This window comes from Gouania willdenowi, chromosome 1, assembly GCF_900634775.1.
Source record: "Gouania willdenowi chromosome 1, fGouWil2.1, whole genome shotgun sequence".
NCBI classification, from domain to species: domain Eukaryota; kingdom Metazoa; phylum Chordata; class Actinopteri; order Blenniiformes; family Gobiesocidae; genus Gouania; species Gouania willdenowi.
Window position 1 is genome coordinate 3,797,529 of NC_041044.1, and position 21,993 is coordinate 3,819,521.

Genomic DNA, 21,993 nt, shown 5'->3' on the forward strand with positions numbered 1-21,993 from the left:
GCGGTGACAAAGGTGGAGAGTTTGGAACGAGCGGGACAGGCTGAAGTAGAAGAGAGGAAAGTGGAGGAGAAGACAGCTGCATTGGCACATGCATTACCACGAGAAACCTCATCAGCAGCAGAGGAGTGAGCAGCACATTTACAAACAGCAATGCAGGAAGGTAGGTGAGTAACATCTAGAAGGGGAGAATCAAAATCAGGGAGCCAGCAGATTTCAAAAAGCCATGCTGCTTCCAGAGCACCCAAAGTCATGCACAACACCAAAGGCATAGCCAGAGTCATTGCAGATGTTAGCAGACGTACCTGAGGCCAGACAACATGCCTCTGCCAGAGCACACAATTAGGCCGCTTGGGCTGCATGGGATGCAGAGCTCACATGAGAACTCAGATATCAGATAGCACTTATAAGCCGTGTGCAAAAGCTGTGCGTAAAAGAAAACTAACACAAGGCAAGGCAAGGCAAATTTATTTGTATAGCACATTTCATACACAAGGCAACTGAATGTGCTTTACATGATAAAACATTCAATTGTTAAAAATCAATACGAACAATTAAAATCACCAGTAAAATCAATTAAAATCATCAGTAAAATCATCAACAAACACATGACATCAACAACATGACCAAAAATCTCTCTCTCAATCATACACAGTAGAGAAAAAAAGTGTCAACAACGGAATACTTGTCCATCCAGCTTTACATGTTCCAGCCAGAGTCTGACCAGGCGGAGCGAGATGAAAATGAAGATGATGAACCTGCAGAAACCTAACAAGTGAGCTAACACAAGTGCCGAGCTAACGCTAGCGCCAAGCTAACGTCACGAAATGCATTTTAATTCAGTCTTTTCGGAGACAAAAACGGAAAAAATGAATGACTAATGAAAACTTTAGACTTAAATTAAATCACGTAGGCCATATCATCAAGGATCTAAAACGAGCACACAGCGCTAACATATGGAGACGGTGCAACTGCTAATGCTAACAAAACAATGACAGGGACGTCTTATCATCACACTTTTTAGCGTTATTTACAGCTTACCGAAGTGCTCTGTTCGTCGTCTCCAAAGATAGAAGGAATTGAACCCTCAATCAGACACAGTCTTTAGGCAAATCCTTCTTTATACTGGCGGAGGTTGATGAAGCAGTCATCATTGAAGTGCTTCAGCCACACAAAAATGACCTTAACCACAGATGTGGTACATTCTATAAAAATAAAAACTCAACCAGACCTTTGAAAGGTTTCTGATGCTGGGAGACGGTGTAATGAAGCTTGTGGGGTTACTACATCCAACAACCCAACATTTTGACTTATCCTCTCGTAACTTCGGCATCCTTGAGCTTGGACTACAAAATAAAAGCGAGAAATAAAAATGGCGGATTGCTCGAAGTGTTGGACCTGGAGTCATGTCCTAATTTGGCAGTTCCGCTGCAATGCTGTGATGTTATTGTTCAAAAAACGTTATAGAGAATAGAAAAATCGAAACAAATTGAAAAATATGACCAAAACAGAATATAGAGATATCAACGGAGCACCTGAAGAGACTAATTTGAACTTTTCTGTGCTTCTAAACACTCTAAATATACAACAAAATGCATTTAAGGGCTTAAAAAGTGGATTTAGCATGATATGTCCCCTATAAAAAGATGAGTTGATTCTATCGCGACTCATTTTAATGTGCCCGGTTGCTAATCTGATAAAAAGGAGGTAATTAGAAGTCAGGTGCATACTGCGTTATCTGATAAAAATTGCTTCCACCTGTTGCCTCTGGTCCTACTCGGTCGGCACAGCATGAGGATGTTGAGGGAGCACGAGTTATACGCAGGAGTTTGAGTTTCGGAGGATGGAGATGCAGCAGAGCACATGCAAGAGTCGAAGTCAAAGTGACTTTTCAGAAGCTAAAACTCCAGAAACAGGTGGGTTTGGGAAAATAAACCTCAAATACTATGCTGGTGGGGTTCTTAGAACAAATGGAGATGGGTGAAGAACAGCAGAATACTGGACCTTTACATTTGGTGGAATTCGTCAGTTGTTCTGTTGCTGGCTGCTGCTTCAGCTACAGCTGAGGCTAAAACTGGTAAAAGTTAAAGTCTGACTTCAACAAGTAAAATGTAGCTGAAGAAGGCTTTTCTCCCCATTTTATCATAATCCCTGTGTGATATGGGTGGGAGGGAATAAAAGGGGTGGGGTTGACTGATGTAGGCTGTACAGTAGGCATGGGTGGGTGAAATGTGGGTGGAGTTTACTGGTGACGACTTGCACAATTAATGTGCCATCTGTTATTGAGATAATGTCATGTTTTTAGATATTTGGCTATTTTTTCAAGAATCTTTTGTTTTACTAATTCCTACTGTATATTCAGTCACATGGTCTATTGTTGGATGACTTATTCTAACACTGACTTTTCTCTGACTCATTTACTTGGCCTGGCCTTCTTTTAATTGGCCTAATTATGCATTGGCATGTTTTCATGTCATTCAATAAATATGATGAGAGTAATTTACAGTTTACACTTGTGTTATTCATAGGAAATGTGTTTGTCTATTTTGTTGCATTTCTAATTTATAAATGTAGACTACTTGCATGGATAGGTCAATGTTACGTTTTTTAGAGGGTAAGTGCTTTAGGCTGATATGTAATTGTAAGCCTCATTGTGAGGCTATTGTGCCGCCAATGCAATTTCTTTTTAATGTGTAAGTCTTTATGAATAATTTCAAACAGCATATCCATGTGTTGAGTCAGTGTTGGTCTTTCAGGCCGAAAGTGTAATTCTGCCCCCGATTTGACCCTGGCACCCCTGATTTAAATGTTTTTACTGTGTCCCATAGTGAAGTGATGATAAAGTGGGATTTTCCTCAAGTTTTCTTTAATCTTATTGCATTAATATCAACTCAGTAAATGAAATGTCACCATCTAGTGGACATTATGTGAACTGTGGCATCTTTCTTTCTACATCAGAGGTTTCTAAATGTTTTACATTTACAGATTAAATGTGCGTTCAGGAATGTCTGAAGATGAAGTGATTATAATAAAATAAGTCCCACTTTCACACATTGAACATTAAAAATCATCAGCTTAATTAGATTAGATGAAATGTGAAGTTTGATTAAATGTTTCTTAAGCTTGATTCAGTTTAATTAAATATTTGTAATTTTTTAAAAAAGTGTTCATGAAATGTTTTATAAATGTCAGCTTATTCTATTTTATTATTATATGTTGAAACTATTGTTTAATGAATTGTTTAAATTAAATCTTAAGCTTGATTCAAAAAAGTATTCCTTATTAAATGTTTAATTAGCCTTTTGTTTTAATTCATTTATTGTTATTTTATTTTTGATTCTTGTTTTTTTCTCTTCCTTTCTTCGTTGTTTTTTCCTTTTTGTTTTATAAGGAGTTCATGAAAAATTTCACTTTTTTTTGTTTGTTTAATGAAAAAAGTGTTGTTTTATTGAAAATAAAAATGTCAAAAATAAATGTTTGTTTAATATATAAGAATAAAGTGAATGATTAAATATTTGTTGGTATTAAAAAAGTGTTTATGAATGTGAACCAGATAACATTGAATTAAAAATATGGTTTGAACTATTTACACCATCTTTTTTATGTTGTCCACCGTTTTTTTTTAATGTTTTGTATTTAATGTATGTTTTTGGAGTTGAAGCTTTGTACGGTGACCTAAGGACCTTTAAAAGGCAACATCAAATAAAATGTAGAATTATATCATTTATATGGCTCATTTCTGCTGCGACCACCTCCAAAAGCTGCTGTAAAATTTCCCCATTACAGAAAATATTAGTGTAATCTGCATTTAACACAAATTAAAAAGGTTTGACACCCTACATTGATCGTTAACTCATTGAGTGCCATTCACGTCTATAGATGTGAAGTGTGTTTTTCGGCTGAGGTTGCTAGGAGACAGTGTGAGGAAGCTCTCCGGTGAATATCTAACTTGTACCATGATGTAGTGACCAGCTGGTGACATGTAGGTGGCAGCAGTGCACCTTTGAATGAGAGATCACCTGTGATGGGCAGAGCTCAGAGGGAGAGGAAAGGAGTTTACAAGACAGAAAATGGTTCTACAAGAGTTGAAGCTGAAGTTCCCAGCAGCTCACACTCAACCAGAGCATGTGTGGAACTGAGTCGTGACGGTGAGAAAAAACAATCAAAAAACGGGGCAAGCAGTGACACTGGGCATGTCCGCGATGAGGAGTGTGTTGCGTGTGTGGGAACTAACGGGGGAGAGACTTGGAGGATGGCCAAAATACAGTAAGAAATCTATTCAATTCTGACATACTGTATATATGATGGAGTCAAAAGAAAAAAATTCATTCTAAGTCTAAGTTTGGATAAATAATGATATATTTTATTGACACTTCATTAATCACATCCAGATAGAAAATACATAAAAGTTTCACATTGTTCGTTTTCTCTTCCTTTAAGTCAAGTCCAAAGCTGAGTTCAGCAAAGTTTATTTAACTTAATCAGGTGTGAGGCTACATGTGTCAGTATTCAGAACAGACCAGAACAGGCAGAACATGGGTCCTCTATGTGGAATAATAAGAGAGAGTTTTTTATTTATCTTTTACCATGTTAAAGTAATAAGTAGATAAAAATCCAACTGGATTTCTACTGGTTTAGAGTTTGTTCCCAAACAGAGAAAACAGAGGTTATATGTGTACTGTGTGTCAGACATGATGAGGATGTTTATGTGTCCAGTAGAGACTGGGCCACAGACTGGAGGACAGTTCTCTTCTCATACAGGTACATCTGGGTCTCCCACAGCATGTCCACCAGGACAGAGTCGCTCACCTCGTCCAACATCACCTCCTGAGACAGCTGAGGACTCAGTCTGACACACAATAATGCACTGGATTAACACACACACACACACTCCTCTGTGTTATTAACGGTTCATAACAACACAATAAAATCACACATGTTCAGTAGCGATGCAACATATTATCAGCACAACTCAAAAACACGCTAACAAGTGTCCAGAAATGGTGGAAAATGTGGTAAAATGGGATTTTAAAAACAACAGAAATTGGTTAAAAGTTGCAAATTAGAAAAGGGAAAGAAAAATAGGTAAAAATAGCTCAAAGTGTTATATTGGCTTAAAAGTGACAAAAAAAATGGGGAAATGAAATTTAAAAAGTAAAACAATTAGTTTAAACTGGTAAATAATGGGCATGACAAAAGGTGAATGTGGTTAAATTGGCAAAAATAAATATGAAATATGGTCAAAAGAGGTTAAAAGTGACAATAATGGGTCCAACATGAAGCATGTGAATCTCCATCACTGACAACGATTCGATACGTATCTCGCTACACTACCAGCGATACGATACATTAGCGATTCACTGAATCCCCTGACGATACGATACGATTTGATATTGATTGATGCCACTTCATTTCTACACAATGCGATTTGTACGATGCGATTCAACATGATTTAATGAAATTATACCAAAAATGTAAATAGTAAATAAGTAACTGTAATTCAGTATAGTACTAGAGGCAGTGGACAACAAATTTAACAAGAAGTGCACATTTGCTTCTAATCTCTACTAGAACTATGCATCAATTTTATGGAACTTATTTTTGGCCTCTTAAAAAAAACTAAACACAAAAACAGGCTTTTTCATTAGTAGGATTAAGATTTAGAACCAGAGTCAACATAAGGAACAGGAAGTGGTTTCCTCACATTTAGACCTGTTTATCACACTGTCACAACTTAAACAGTAAACAGTGACATCATCACTTAAAGAGACACTTTCAATAGTAATGTCCATATTCCTGTCTGTCACAGATACTAATATGAACTGTTCAGTAGACATTAGGCTAATACAGTAGCATTAACATTTATATATGAATAATAATAATAACCTTTCACTATTAGGTCTTTCATAACTGCTTGTGCAGAAAAAGATCAAAACTATTATTTAACAGTCACAGCTGCTGTAAACAGACCCTCACATTAGGCCCAATTTCAATACTTTTTATACCCCTCCCCTCCTCCGCCTTCACCTCCAAACTCTCGCCCACACCCCCCCCCCTCTCCCTCCGTCTCACAGTTTTGATGTCATAATACGGCGCCCTTATATCAGCGGAGCTGAGCCAAGGATGTTTTTGTGTACTTTTCCAGCCGGAGCGTCGTCATGTCTGAAACTGAACTTGTTGCTGTTGTGTGTAACGGGGCGTTCACACCAAACGCGACTGTAGCAACTGAATCGACGAGATTACATTCAAATCCTAACCTAAACTATTGTGTAACCTAAACGTACCGGGGCAAAATTAAAGCGGTTACATTCTTAAATAAGCCTGCATTCTGAGTGAACTCATCCTTTAGTAACTCCTTAAGTTATTACAGTGGCTGGAAGTGTCAGGTGAATGCATTTACAGAAACGAACACAAATGCAAAATGGCCACAACGTTTCCGACGGACGGGTATTATGATATGATAGCCTGATATGAAAAATATAAGAGTATCCTAATCAGCCCTTACCCACCTGGACACAACGGACTCATATGTGAGAATGCTGTTCATAGACTTCAGTTCAGCATTCAACACCATAATTCCACAACAACTCATCTGTAAACTGGACCAGCTGGGGCTCAACACCTCCCTTTGCAACTGGCTGCTGGACTTCCTCAGTGAGAGGCCACAAGCAGTACGAGTCGGCAGCAACACCTCGAGCAGCATCACACTCAGCACAGGGGCCCCCCAAGGCTGTGTGCTCAGTCCCCTGCTCTTCACCCTACTGACTCACGACTGCACACCAACCTACAGCTCCAACCACATGGTGAAGTTTGCGGACGACACAACACTGGTGGGTCTCATCACCAAGAACGACGAGACCCACTACAGGAAGGAGGTCAATCTTCTGACCACGTGGTGCAGAGACAACAACCTCCTGCTGAATGTCAGCAAAACCAAGGAGATTGTTGTCGACTTCCGAACACCCACCACTGACCATCGATGGTGCTGCTGTGGAGAGAGTGAGCAGCACCAAAGTCCTGGGGGTGGACATCAGTGAGGACCTCTCCTGGACCACCAACACTGCATCACTGGAAAAGAAAGCCCAACGGCGCCTCTACTTCCTCCGCAAACTGAAACGAGCGAAAGCTCCCCCACCCATCATGTGCACATTCTACCGGGGCACCATCGAAAGCATCCTGTCTAGCTGCATCACTGTGTGGGGTGGGAGCTGCACTGAACACAGCAAGAAAGCACTACAACGCATGGTGAACACAGCAGGCAAGATCATTGGTGCCCCACTCCCCTCCTTGCAAGACACATACATCACCCACCTCACCAGAAAAGCTACCTCGATTGTGAGAGACGCTAGCCATCCCGCACACAGTCTGTTCAGCGTCCTGCCGTCTGGGAGAAGGTATAGGAGCCTCCGTGCCCGCTCCACCAGACTCACCAACAGCTTCATCCACCAAGCTGTCAGGAAGCTGAACTCTCTCCCCTCTGTCACCTCAGTCATATCCACCAGGCTGTCAGAGAGCTGAATCCCCCCCCACCACCAAAATAGCAACAAAAAAAAAAAAAACAACCTGTCAAATTCATACCATAAAGACTGAAAATGCTGTTATTTATTACTGTTTTACTGACTGCTCTTGGTACTATCACTCTTGCACTACTACTGTATACAAATTTTTTATGCTGCCAAGACCGTTTTGCCTTTGCACTATTAGGAACTCATGCTGCTACTCCCACCTACACACTGTATTATATATTAGTATTAGTTTTATTTTATATTAGTATTAGTTTAGTATTTAGTATTTATATATTAGTATTAGTTTTAGTATTATATATTAGTATTAGTTTTAGTATTTAGTATTTATATATTAGTATTAGTTTTAGTATTTAGTATTTATATATTAGTATTAGTTTATTTTTTCGTATTTATTATTGTATTAGTTTTAGTATTTAGTATTTATATTTAGTTTAGTTTTAGTATATTTATATTAGTATTAGTTTTAGTATTTAGTATTAGTAAATGTTTTATCTGTTGTAAAAATTGTATGTCTACCTTTAGTATAGGAATGTCTTTTCTGTTGTGCCTGAGCACTTTATCTGTTTCACCGTGGGAAGTGAGAAACGTCTTCTCAATTCCCTTGTATGTTTGTGCATGCAAAGGAAATGACAATAAAGCTGATTTTGACTTTGACTTTGACTTTTTACTTTCATACGTGTTTCGATGTCTTCTTCTTGTTCTTCTCTGTTCTGACAAGTTAAAAACATCCGCCAGAAACGTGTCCGTCTGTAATACCGGTCCGTTGGAAACACTTCCGTTGTGGAAACACTTCTGTTGTGGCCATTTTGCATTTATGTTCATTTCTGTAAATGCATTCACCTGACACTTCCCAGCCACCGTAATTTCTACTGTAAAAGCAGCTCTGTTTATGATAAGTGAAGTGATCAGTCTCCCCTGTTCTCCCATACCCCGTAAATTAATCCACACACACACAACCGCACACACAACCACACACACCTTGTTCATGACGAAAGGCAAAAAGCACCACTGTGTTCAAGCGACTCATCACAGGTGATTGAAGTGACTGCAGTCGCTACAGCTGCGTTCAGTGTGAACGCACCTTAATAATAAATGGTTATAAAACAAAAGCTATGAAACAAAACATATGGAAGCTACATACGACATACGTCAGCCAACTACTGCCGTCCTAACTTGGCATAAAACACAACCGGTTTATATAACTTTGTAAGCTTTTTATGTGAAAAATAGGCTTACATTTATGCGAGTCCTTCTGCGCCATGTTGCTGAGTTGCGGGAAACTCTGAAACTCCTCCTTCCCCTCTGTTTTAAGTAAGCATCGGTAAAAGCTCCGCCTCTACACAATAGTGAAATGGGGCACCCCTCTGACTCTTGTGAACGTGCATTTCAGAGGGGTGGGGCTAATGCTGCGTACACACCAAATGCGTTTCTGGCGTCAAAATCGTGCCTCACACCCCTGGTTGGACGCCTCTGCTCACTGAATCAGACACTTGTCACCTGCGTCGAAGACGCTCTGGAGGCGCGTCCAAACAAGTTGGGAACATTGAGCACGTTGAGCGCATTTAGGGGAGGGGCTTCTCTGTTGCCGGTGGTGTTCATACAATAGATGAATATTGTGGCGATCAGTTACGTTCATATTTCACTCAGTGACTGTGAAGTGGTGGAACATTGTGTTGAGAAGGCGGTGTTTCTGGTTGGATGTATTTTGGTGTGACTCAGTGTGTGCACTGTGATGTCAGAGGGCTATAGAGAAGTGTGGTGGAATAAGAGTGGCTTGGATTTATTTGTGCTTCTGTGCCGTTTCTTCTTGGATTCACCAGAGCTGCGCTCGGACGAGAGTCGCTTTCAGCGCTACTTCTGTCTCTCCCGTGCCCAGTTTGACGACCTGCTGACCAGCATCGGCGCAGCATTACCTACCATTACACCAACAACAGGCGCTCTATTCCGCAGAAGAGTGCCTGTCCATCTGTCTCCGGTTTGTGTTTTTTTTCTGAATTCATCACCGTGGAGAAAACTCCTGATTGGTCGACACGACAGGCTATGCCCCAAATGTTCAACAATCCCAACTCCAGTATCAGCCGCGTTGGAGGTGCCGGACACACGTCAAAAGCTTTAAATCTCAAAATGAAAAGCTTCAAACGCCGCACGGGAGGCGCGGATGCGCAGCGCGACCTCACGACGCTCCTAGATGCGAGTGTAGCAGACAGCAGGGGGCCCCCTCTCCAATAGTGCCACTTCCTGCCTCATGGTGGAAGTGGCCTACTTAAGTCTCCCTGCACCTGGCGATCAGTCTTGACTGCTGCTGGCTGGTGACAGGTGTGCTTTTAACTCTCCCTCATTTGAGCATTTATAATCTGTTCTAACTTGCCTTCTTGGTTTTAGAGCTTCTGTAGAACTCCGGTGGCAGCTAATTTCCCCCGTTTCTTATTGCAACTTTAAGGTGGGACAAGCGTTTTAATACTTTGTTTGTATTTGTTTGTATTTGGGTTTTAACGTTTGTTTCCATTTTAATTGCAGATTTTAGCCTGCTACTGTTTTGTTTAGGGTTCATTTTTAGGGTTTCTTTTTGGTTGAATTGGAGAGCTTCCTGGAAGGCGCGGCTTCTCCAGTTCAGTGCATGTGTATGAAGCCCAAATAGCACTTTGATGATGTTTTAAAGCACAGAAAAGTATATTTAGCTTAACATGAGCCCTTTAACAGTCGACACGTGCGGCACACCCAGCAGCTGTCAGATCCACCGGGTCCGTCACGCCCACGCCAACCGGCATGTCCTGGCGGGCCTAACGGATCCGACCTCCCTGCCGTGCGGGCCTCGACCCCCGGCAACTATTTTTTTGGGTGTACCAGGCGTGTGAGAGCATATACCCCCCTCGTCTCTGTTCATGGCCTTCTTCGCATGCTTCCTGATTTCTATGGCCTCCTTTATCCAACGTTTGCTGGGTGTGCCGCACGTGCCGGCTGTTAGATCTGCTGGCTGACACGTCACACGCTGTCAGTGAGATGCTTCCAAGGAAGGCGAGAGACATTGCCGAAACTGTCATGCAAAAAAGGTAAAGAGCAACATCCACTAAATTTAACGTCTGAAAAAAGAACAAAAAAACCATTTAGCAGCTTTTTCAAGTCAAAATTACAACTTGTTGTGCTTTTGGCTGCTCAAAATAATCAGGAAAAGTTTAAAGTTGCAGATGTAAACCGCTTTTGTTTACCGAAAGGGGGGTGTTACGGCTGAATTTTGCAGTTGACCTCATTTGGAGAACATATTTATTGCTCTGGTTGAATGATGGAGTCCCAGTCGGAGCATTGATGGTTTTATAAAAAAGATTTATTATAAGATAAATAAAAAGGGAGTAAAGAAGAAGCTTCCATCCTGAAAGAATGAAAAACAAAGGCTGGTGGCAAAAAATGCAAAACCCGTTCAAGACCCGTTCCAACGCTCTGACTAACAGTTTCAAAGCTTAAGCTTTTTATATAGATAACAGCAAAGTTCCACTCTGGTGGTAAGGAGGAGGGGAGAGGTCATATGCCCAATAGTGGAAAGATTTGAGGATGATGAAGATGTGTATGTTTTGAGGAAGTTAGGCGCCAGTCTTATCTATCCTTGATAGTGTGCATGTGTGCAGAGACTCTGGCCTTGGCAGAGTCTCTGTGCACTGAGTACGCTCTGTACTGTTTAATCATGATTCAGTTGTTCAAAAGTGTAAAGAGTAATGGAGTCATCATGTATTAAAACATGACAAATTGTACACATGAACATACATTTGACGATATGATGATGAATATAAAAATCTGCCATAACAGGGTAAAAACAGTTGTGACCAAAATGATCTCTGACTGCAGGGGGCGACAGTTCCAATTCTGTGGTTTGGTAGTAAACAATGAAGCAGAGAAGAAGAGCTCTCCTAAGACGGGGTTTTCAACCTAGGGGTCAGGATCCTATTTGGGATCACAAGACACTGGGAGAGGTCTCTAGATGCTTTCAAGAAACTATGAGTATTTTCTGAACAACTTGAGTTCATTTTTGCTTATGTTTACCCTTTTTCTGTAACTACACTAAACTTGTATATTTTAACTAGGTACTAAACTTCCTGGATAACAGTGGTTATTATAATAATATAATAATGTCTTTACTTTATATAGCACTTTTGAAAAACTCAAAGACACGTTAACAATAAAAGTACGAATAAAAAGAAAAGAGTACATGTAAAAATAAAGTTTTAGATGAGTTTTGAGGTGTAATTTGAAGTCCAGAGTGGTAGTATTTTTTATATCTTGCGGTACTGAATTCCAGAATGGGGGGGGGCTGCAGAGAAGACTCTGTACCCCCAGGTGAGCCAGTGTAGTAATATTATTCAGCTAAATAAATAAATGTGGTTATAACAGATTCATAGAACAATGGACCATCATTTTACTAACTTTATGAATTGGTCCCAAAAATCTCTCCCCTTTATTCCCTCTTATAGATGGTCCTGTCTCCACATGACTGTTCTTCAATGTTCATGTCTGTACATAGTATTAATCTGCCGCAGGTAGTCCCTCCTACTATAAGTGGAGTGGGCTGATGATACTACGTCATTCAAATAAGCAAACCTCTTCTCACTCACCCAGCAAAAAAGGTTGTCTGGTGAGACATCTCACTCAAATTACTCAGAAAACCAGGGTTATGCAAATAATCTATAGTTCTCTTTCATAACATTTGTTTAGATGTCTCACTATGGGACATGGTAGCTCCCACATTGCAGACAAGCTCATCATGCATTACACCAGCCCGCAGGGCAAGCACTGTTTCGATCAAGACAGGAGAACCACCCATGCCATGCACAGAGCGGAAAGATCCAGCAGGTAAAACAGGACCAAAGTGAGGGACGAGGACCAACTCGCCGCAGCACAAATATCCTCAACAGACACTCCCCTGAACAAGGCCCAGGATGTGGCTAATACCCGAGTCGAATGTGCACGCAAGCCAACAGGCGGCTGCAGACCCTGACTCGTATAAGCCAAAGCAATGCTTTGACCACCCAGTGTGACAGACGTTGCTTAGTAACGGGACAAAGAGCTGACGCCAAAGCCAGTAACAACACTGCCTTCAGGGACACAAAACTTCAAGTTTGCACATCCCATTGCTCAAAGGAGGCTGTTTCAGTCCTTCCAGAACCACAGCCAAATCCCACGAAGGCACCAGTGGCCTCGACACAGGGAGGAGCCTGCGTGCTCCTTTTATAAAAGAATGATCAGCGGATACTGACACGCAGTTTCTGAGATATGACGCGGAGGCATATATCCCACAGTGAGACATCTGAACTAATGGTTATGAAAGAGAACAGATTTCACATGCATTACTCAAGCATGCAAACAAGCTGATACTCGGTCACTAATTTATTATTATCCTTCCATGCAAACTTGTTTTCTTTCACTTCTCAGCTAACTGAGTTCCACTAATACATTTTTAAACTTGCAAGAACAGGTAACTAACTGTAATTGAAGAACCATATCAAAAACAAGTGGTATGTTAATCTGTGAAATTAATTTTTTCAAAAAAGTTTAACTTTTACTTCGACAACAGATTCTGATTCTGTTGTTCTTAAATTCTTAAAAAAAGGTAACCACATACACATATAATAGTCCACATTAAATGTGGACTATTAAATATCAGATCGCTTTCGTCTAAATCCCTCTTAGTGAGTGATCTTATTGTAACCCAGGTTTAGTGTTTATCAAAGTGAAAGTATGTTATAAATAGTAATAAAAAAAGAAATAAATAAATTTGAAAAAGAGTTATTAAATAGGTAAATATGATAAAATGTTTTAAAACGTTTTCATATTTTATTTATTTATAAGAATTTGTTAAAAGTTTAAAAACTGTTAATTTGTGGGTTATTTGTTCAATCTACTTAATAATAATAATAATTTTAAAAAAAAAGTGTATTTTCCTATAAGCACGCAGCTGTGTGACCCATGTGACTAGCATCAGCCACCGGATTGTTCCCCGGAAATGTACCTGCTAGGCGAGGGAGACATGCACGGAGCTGCTGCTGCTGCATAAAAAGAGAAAAGGAGACCAGGCAGAAACATGCACGGAGCTTCTGCAGAATGGAGAGCAGTGAGAACGCATACAGGCGGTGCTGCTGCGGGGAAGGAAGAAAGGAGAGCAGAAAACTAGTTTCAAAGTTGTTGGATAAGTATTTTTGCTTTCCAACCTGTTCCAGTGCGGAGATTGGTACCGTGATAAACGGGACTTGGTGAGTGAGAGAAATGTATATTTTTTTTTTTTTTTTTCATGTAAATGTAAAGCTGTGGTAGCGTATTTATGTTGTTTTTGGTAAAATGTGAAGGGTGTAAAGTGCATTTAAAAGCTAAATGAAGGCACAAACTCTGTTCGCTGTTCCGTCTTTCTGCTCGTGTCCGCCATTACGTGATGGCGGTGCTGCTTCAAAAAAGCAACATTTATGGACAGAAATGCACATTATCGTTGTTTTAGATCTACCTAGTGTTTTTATTTCATGTATTCATACCCATTTTATGTTGTGTATGATAGGCCATTTAGTGTGGGTTGAAAAATATCCAGCTAAAGTGAACTTTGAAGAAGACCGTGTTTGAAACAAGATGGCGAGCAGCTCTCGAACCAGCCTTCGAACCACGTGGACCTTCTGAGCTGTGCATCTGCTTCGAGTGCTACGCCCTCTGCTGATAGGTGCATGGTTTTCATCTGAACTGGTAGGATTCACCCATACTTCTGCAACACTGCAGAGGATAAAGACTGAACTGAACTGCTAAGTCAGAGTGAAGGGAGAGAGAAGAGACTTTTCTGTGAAATACAGATTTGAATTCAGCCTTTGCTGAATTCTTTTCATTTCTATTTTTTGTATTTTTATTTCTAATAATTGTAAAGGGTATTTTACAATGGTCTTTGTTGTAAACAACTGTCCAACTTAAAAGGTACCTAAATGTGATTCAAACTAATTAGTTAGCTTATGAGACCTTGAACCACTTGAATAAAACTAACTTGAATAGAAAATTAACTAAAAGGTTGCAACCAGTAAAACTCAAAACAGATCTGAAACTGAATTAAACACAAAAAGGGTTTATCAAAAAGGGATTCAAACAAAATTGTGATTTTTCTATTGTATGTTTTATGTTGTCATTGTTGTATGTCCTTATTTTATTTTTCTAATACTATTTAAACTTATCCTCTGGTTTGTGGTCTTTTACTTAGATTTCTGTAGTGTTAAGCTGTGAATTTCTCCAGCAGTCGTAACTTACCAAATTTTTCTGGTTCATTCTTGTGTGATACACTATTAGATGATATTACGCTGTAATTACCCCACTAGGGCGTTACATTATAACGGACCATTAATTAGGTGTATTATGCCTCATGGAGACTTGGTACAAAAATGAAGATTGTATTGCTCTTAATGAAGCAACCCTCCCAATTATGGTTATCACCATATTCCCCATGAGAGTCGTCGGAGAGGAGGAGTGGCAGCAGTTTTTCACTCAAGCTTATCAGTTACCCCAAAAACAGAACTTAACCAAAATTCATTCGGAAGCCTCTCACTTGAAATTTGTAATCCCAAAAACAAGATAGAAAAATCCACTTTACTGGTTATAATTTACTGTCCTCCTGATCCATATTCAGAGTGTGTTTTTGGAGCCTTTTTGTGCATTTCTGTACTTTTTGTATCAATAATGTTTAGTTTTTATTTTTATTTTACTCATTTAGTATATTTTTACTATAAATACCTTAGATACGGTGAGGGCGTGTTTTGAGATCCGCGGGAACTATGTGAAACTTCCGGAAACTCTTCCGTTGTCGCAACTCGGCACTGTGTGCGTTTTGCATGTACATCCAAGGTGCACATTTGGTTATATAGCACACGGTGAACATATCAGCGTTTATAATGCCGTATCCACGGAGAAATGTGTATTTTTTGCCGTTAACTTTCAACACAGCCGCGACCATTGCCATCAATAACTTCCGTGTCTCGTCCGTTCGGTCTAAACAGCGAATGGTCAAACTAACATGAAAATAAACATTCTGAAACAATTACCAAATAAGGAAGTCAAGAAGTCCACAGAAGCTCAAAACTTGTGAAAGAGCCTTAAACTATCTTCCTCTCTCTCACTCGTTTGTCTGCACACAGGTCTGGTGCTACTCCAGGTCTATAGCGAGCGATTGGCTCTGGCTGCACACGTGACTCGAGCTCGCCACTACACTGCACTACATTATCATGTTTTTTAAGGAAGAAGCGGTAGGAGGTACATGGCTTCAGGTTTAATGTCTGAAGGGTACAGGACTGTGAAAGGGAACAGGACTGTGAAAGGGAACCACTGCTTCAAACCAATGATCAGGTTCTTTCTTTAACTTCTTTGCACTGATACCGTTGCTGGTTTGGGCAGCGATGAGTCCAGGTGTTTCTCCAAGGTTGTTGGGAATCTCCACATCAACCCCAAAAACAATCAGTGCCTTAATAAGATCCATGTGATCCATCTACAGACAGACCAAAATAAGCAGCGCCTTCAGCCCAATGAACCAATGGACCAATGACCAGGTCCATTCTTAGTGTGTACCTTCATGACTAAGTGCAATGCGGTGTTCCCGTCCTGGTCCTTCAGATTTGCATCAGCTCCATGAGTGAGCAGCACCATAGCAGCTTTAAAGCGGCCTCGCTTTGTTAGGATGTGAAAAGCGCTTTCTCCAGTCTTACTAAGGTAGTTTACTGAGCAATCGCGTGTCCAGCAGCTTGCGACACATCTGGCACAAACAAGCGTAAGACGGCCACTTGTGAGACAATATAAGCCACATGACAATCAATGTTAAACATATAGACCTGTAAATAAGTCACAACAATGAGTGAGCAGCACCATAGCAGCCTCAAAGCGGCCTCGCTTTGTTAGGATGTGAAGAGCGCTTTCTCCAGTCTTACTAAGGTAGTTTACTGAGCATCGTGTTCCAGCAGCAGGCGACACATCTGGCACAAAAAAGCGTAAGACGGCCACTTTTGAGACAAATATAAGCCACATGTCTAATTGTTTGTGGGCCTCAAAACAATAATACTCCAAAAACATTCAAAAAGACAGAAAGATACACAAATGACAAAACAAAATATACAGTAAAGATTGACAAACAAACAACAAAATACACAATATTACAGCAAAAACACACATTACGACAAAAAAAAGACAAATTACTCCAAAAAACACTTAAAAAAAAACAGGAAAATACACTAAATGACTGAAAAATACAACAGCAAAAATAAACAAAATCACTACAAAAACACTCAAAAAATCTGAAAAATGCACAAATGACAATATTCAAATCGTTGACCCCTATGGCCAAGTTGTGAGCACAAGGCCTGGATGTAGGGAGGAAAGAGCAAAGGGGCGGGATCAATGGTGTCTCACCTTTACAAAAACAGAGAACCTGTGTTTGCAGGCACAGTGCATGGGCGTGTCCCCGTAGAAATCACTGATGTCAGTACGAACTTGGCTTTCATCCAACAGCTGTTTAACACTGGCCAGGTCTCCTCGCTCACAGGCCAGTTGGAGCGGAGTCTGGCCCACCTCATTCTGAGAGTTGATGTGACTGAAAGAAAAAACAGGGTTTGTTTAGTCTGAGATGATTCCTACCAGAGTTTGGGGTCATTTACAATTACGTCTTCAATTATCCATCTTCAATTACGATTACCAGCATTTTTCCCAATTACAATTCAAATTAAAAATCAAAATCAATTAAAATTACATGCTCAATCACTAAAGTTCAATTACGTCTTCACTTATCCATGTTCAATGACAACTCAATTACGATTAAAATCAAAGCTGCAAGCAGCAGGAAGTGGTGCACGTTGAGGTGTGTTGCTTGTTGGGGTGTGGCAGTAATTTGAAAGCGTTGAGACGTAGCTGACCATTTTCAAGGATTATATCACAAACTTTCCTGCAATGTTCTGTGCAAATATAATGTCTATGATTTCCTTTTACCAATAGGTGGCGCTATGACTATGAATGATGGATGGGTTAAACCAGGGGTCCCCAATCCTGGTCCTCAAGGGCCACTATCCAGCATGTTTTAGATGTTTCCCTCTTCCAACACACCTGATTCAAATGATGAACTCATCATCAAGCTCTGTAGAAGCCTGATAACGATCCTGGTCATTCCAATCAGGTGTGTTGGAAGAGGGAAATATCTAAAACATGCTGGATATGGCCCTTGAGGACCAGGATTGGCCACCCCTGGGTTAAACCATAACTAATTTTTTGGCAAACAAATGAAAGCTGCTATAATTACAGTAATTAAAATCTACTTAGCTCTACAAACCCTTAAAAACTTCCATAAGCGTAGCACATCATTTAAGTGAACAGGCTGCTAAGAGGAATATTTACATCTACAAAGATTCACAATCAAATAAACATGTACGTTCAGGGGCGGATCTACCGGGGTGGCATGGGGTGGCAAATGTCACCCCACAACAAAGCCTTGCCACCCCTGCTGCCACCCTAATTTGTACACACGGGCACGGTACTACGCGGCCGTGGTCCACCAACCGGTAATGCCCCGCTGTCGCTTCCTGACTGCGGAGCCAACGTTCTAAAACACCAACAAAGAAGACGCGTAAGATCGCACGACTGATTATCAATAAGCTTGCGCTAAGTATCGAATTTTTTTTTTTCTTCCAAAACCTTTTCTGTTTTTTCACTAAAATGTGCAGGTACGTCTTCACATAAATGTTGTCACTGTTGAAGGAGCCAATATATTGTTTACTGGAATAGAGCACTATAATGGTGTCACTGGTAAGAAAGACCCTATGTTTTGTTTACAGAAAGCACTATTGGAGATACTTATTCATTTACATTGGTATGTTGACACTTATTTACAGAAATGTTGCACTAAAATAGTGTCACTGTTCATAGGACACTTTTTCAATTTATTGTCTTTCAGAGATATAAAATAAAAATTGTATTTTTTCACTTCATCTTTTTTCATGTCATAGATTATCATAAATTGATTTCTGACCAATATATCGCTAATCGTAGTATCGTCACATCGTGAGCGGTGTATCGCGTATCGTATCGTGAGGTACCCAGAGGTTCCCACCACTAATCAAAATAACAATTAAACAGTGTGGTTATTTTTGTTTTACACAAATTCATCATATGCCTTTTAAAATAAGTTTTTATACTTAGTTATATAACAGTGTGGCATCATTAACATGGCAATGACACTTTTTCTCCATCTGGTTACAGTTTGTTACAGTGAAAACAACTGTTTTAAAGCCATATTTTTGTAAAATTGAAACATTTTGCACCGTAGTAATTTAAACTAACTACTAGACACTTTTTTTTATCATTCACACAATTCCAAGTCTTACACTTTGTTAAATGTTACAGAATGGTTCTTCAATGTAATGAATGTGATAATTATCCTGTTTATTTTCATGGACTGAAGCTGTGTTTCTGTGTGGATGTTACTCCAGTAAATATTAACAGTGTCGAGCTATTGTCTAGGACGTTCATGTCTATTCACGTCTGTGCTTCTATAAATCAATGTCAGTCAAAGAAAACATGGTGAAGCTACTTTGTGAATCTCACAGAAATGAAGAGGAAATAATCATTGTACTTGTTAAGCAGCACTGATATGTGTCCATGTTTACAGAGAAGTTGATAATACTAGCACTGAAATGACTATTTTCAGCATACATTTTGTTTTTAATGATTTAGAGTTCATTTGCAAAAACATTAACAATATTTTGTTGAAGCAATATTTACAGTGCATACAGAAAGTATTCACAGCGCTTCGCTTTTCCCACATTTCATCATGTTACAGCATTATTCCAAAGGGATTAAATAATATTGTCTGTCCGATCCCACTCTTTTCATGTAATTCAATAACCAACAGAATGCTATTTTAAAGTGTTTATCATTTAAAAGGTGCTTGAAATACTAGAAAACATCACAAAGCTTAGTTCAAGGTACTGAATGTTAATCATATGATAAGGAAAATTCCTTAACCCAAATTTTGACATTCAGGTTTATTAAGTACTAACTATGCTATTTTTCAGCCGTGTCTGGTATCTAACTGTTTCATTATAGATGATATATTAAGATATGATGTTGAAAAGATGTTTTGAAATATGTGGAATTAATTATTAGGCATTCTTTTATGTTTAGGAACTCCCTCTGTTGTCTGTCATTCCACTACACACCCACACCCACAAGCTGAAAACAGAGACATTGACCAATCACCGATATGATCTCAGAATGATCAACGAAGACACCTCCTCCAAAAGGCATCCCCAAATTCTTTTAAATAAAGACGCGCTGCCCGAAACTTTAGTTTTTGGGACGCTGGCATTTCATACTCAACGCGTTTCCCTTCCCCACCTTTTCACTTATTTCATTTTATTTTTAGTTGAAACAGTTAGATTTTTGGAATGAACAGCTGCTTGGTTCGGACGAATCCAGCATCTAGTGACGTGCGTAACAGCCAAAAGAAGCCCGGCCTGCGACCCATTGGGGTAAGCCACGAGCCATTCTCTAACCCAGCTGCGAAGGCCAGAACCACCTGGAACGGCTGAAGGGGCTCTACTCTGTTGAAACGCAACAGAACTCAACGGTGGCACGTCCTGCTGCATTGCTTCAAACAGCACCTCCAGGTCCAACCCTGACATCATCTTCAAGGTACTTGAATGAACTTTCATCAGCAACTTCATCCACAATAGATCACATCCATACTTCCATAACTACAAACTTACACACACTCACAACATTCTCCACACACAGTTCATCTCATTCATGTTTGTTCGTCTCCCCTGTCTGTCTTCCTCTCTTTGTTATGAGCTCTCTTTATGATTTTATGATGTTATTATTCGAATATGTATCCTGCATTTTTATTCAATATTTAGACTAGCATTCTCCTAGAATAGTGATTTCACTTTATTACATATAATCCTTACTTTTATTAGCCTAGAAATGCATTTTATCATGTTTTAATTATCCCATTTCAATTGATATTTTGACTGTGTTAATTGTTGACTTTTGAATAAAAGGTTAAACATAATCTTTGATTCCTCTGATTCATTAAAGCTGTGATGATGGTGTAGATGTTGCTGGTAGAATTCACTTTCCCCTGGTTTCACATTGATGAGTCTAGTTTAAAAACGTAGACATAATTCTCCTGTTAAAAGGAGTGGCACCCCGCAAAATTTGAAGTAATAATAATCATAATTAATATTCTTAGTTATATAACCCATTAATAATAACTCATCCTCCTACACTTTGGCAGCAATTACGGCCTCAAGTCTTTTGGAATTTGAAGCCACAAGCTTGGTACATCTATCTATGGCCACTTTGGCCCATTCCTCTTTACAGAACCTCTGGAGCTCCATCAAGTTGGATGGGGAGCGTCGGTGCACAGACATTTTCAGATCCCTCCAGAGATGCTCAATGGGATTCAAGTCTGGGCTCTGGCTGGGCCACTCTAGGGCATTCACAGCGTTGAATAGGCTTGGGCAAATGTCATTTGTGTGAAATTTGAGGCTGATTGAACTTTTTGTGTCCATTATGGATTTCTTTAAATTGTGGCGTGCTTCAGAAATTAGCATTGCAAATTTGCGGTGGGGCCACGACCAAACCGTTAAAAGATATGCAAATCATTTTGATGATTTTTAATCTTCAGTTGGTCCTAAGTGTTCTGGCCGAGTTTGAAACAAATCGGATGAAGCCCTTCAGACTAGTTCGCGCAATGCGTTTCGCCATTTTTTATCTTTGGCTCAAGATGTCTCTGCCTTCCTGTTTGATTTTCAGCATGGTTCATCGGGTAACTTTTTGTTCATCTTGGGGTCAAGAATACATGTTGCAAATTTCATGTGAATTGGGCCAACCTGCCAGTCGTTTGGCTCCATAGTATTTTTGGCGTCTTTTACAGTTTTTTTTCATTGCGCCAAAATAAAAAAAGCAAGAACAATAGGTTCCTACGGCCAGTATGGCCTTCGGATCCAAATTATCTGAACTCAATTACAATTCAATTATTAAAACAGATTTATTTTTTTTTGAGTAGGATGAATCCGGTTTTTTTTTTTTTTTTTTTTTTTTTAATTATTGACAAATTGCAAGTTCACAAATCAGTAAAACAACATAAAGGGAACAAAGTCAGGGAAAAAAAATCACTAGAAAAGAATAAAATAAATACAGGCATCAGTCACTTGGAGGCACAGGAAACAGTTCTTCATACAGAAGCAATAATTTCACCTTTTTTTGTTTATTCAAATAATAACTAAACTCAGTTAAGACAAGATGAAAAATCGGAAGGGATTTTGAGAATTTTGCCATTAATAATATGAGATTAATGATGAAAGTAATTGATTTATTTGTTCTTTCAAAGATAAAAATAACATATTTTGAGCTGCAGAACAGCTCAATGTTGACAGATAGTCATGGTACCACAGGGTAAGTTGAAAGCTGGTTAGAATCTCCAGGAGTG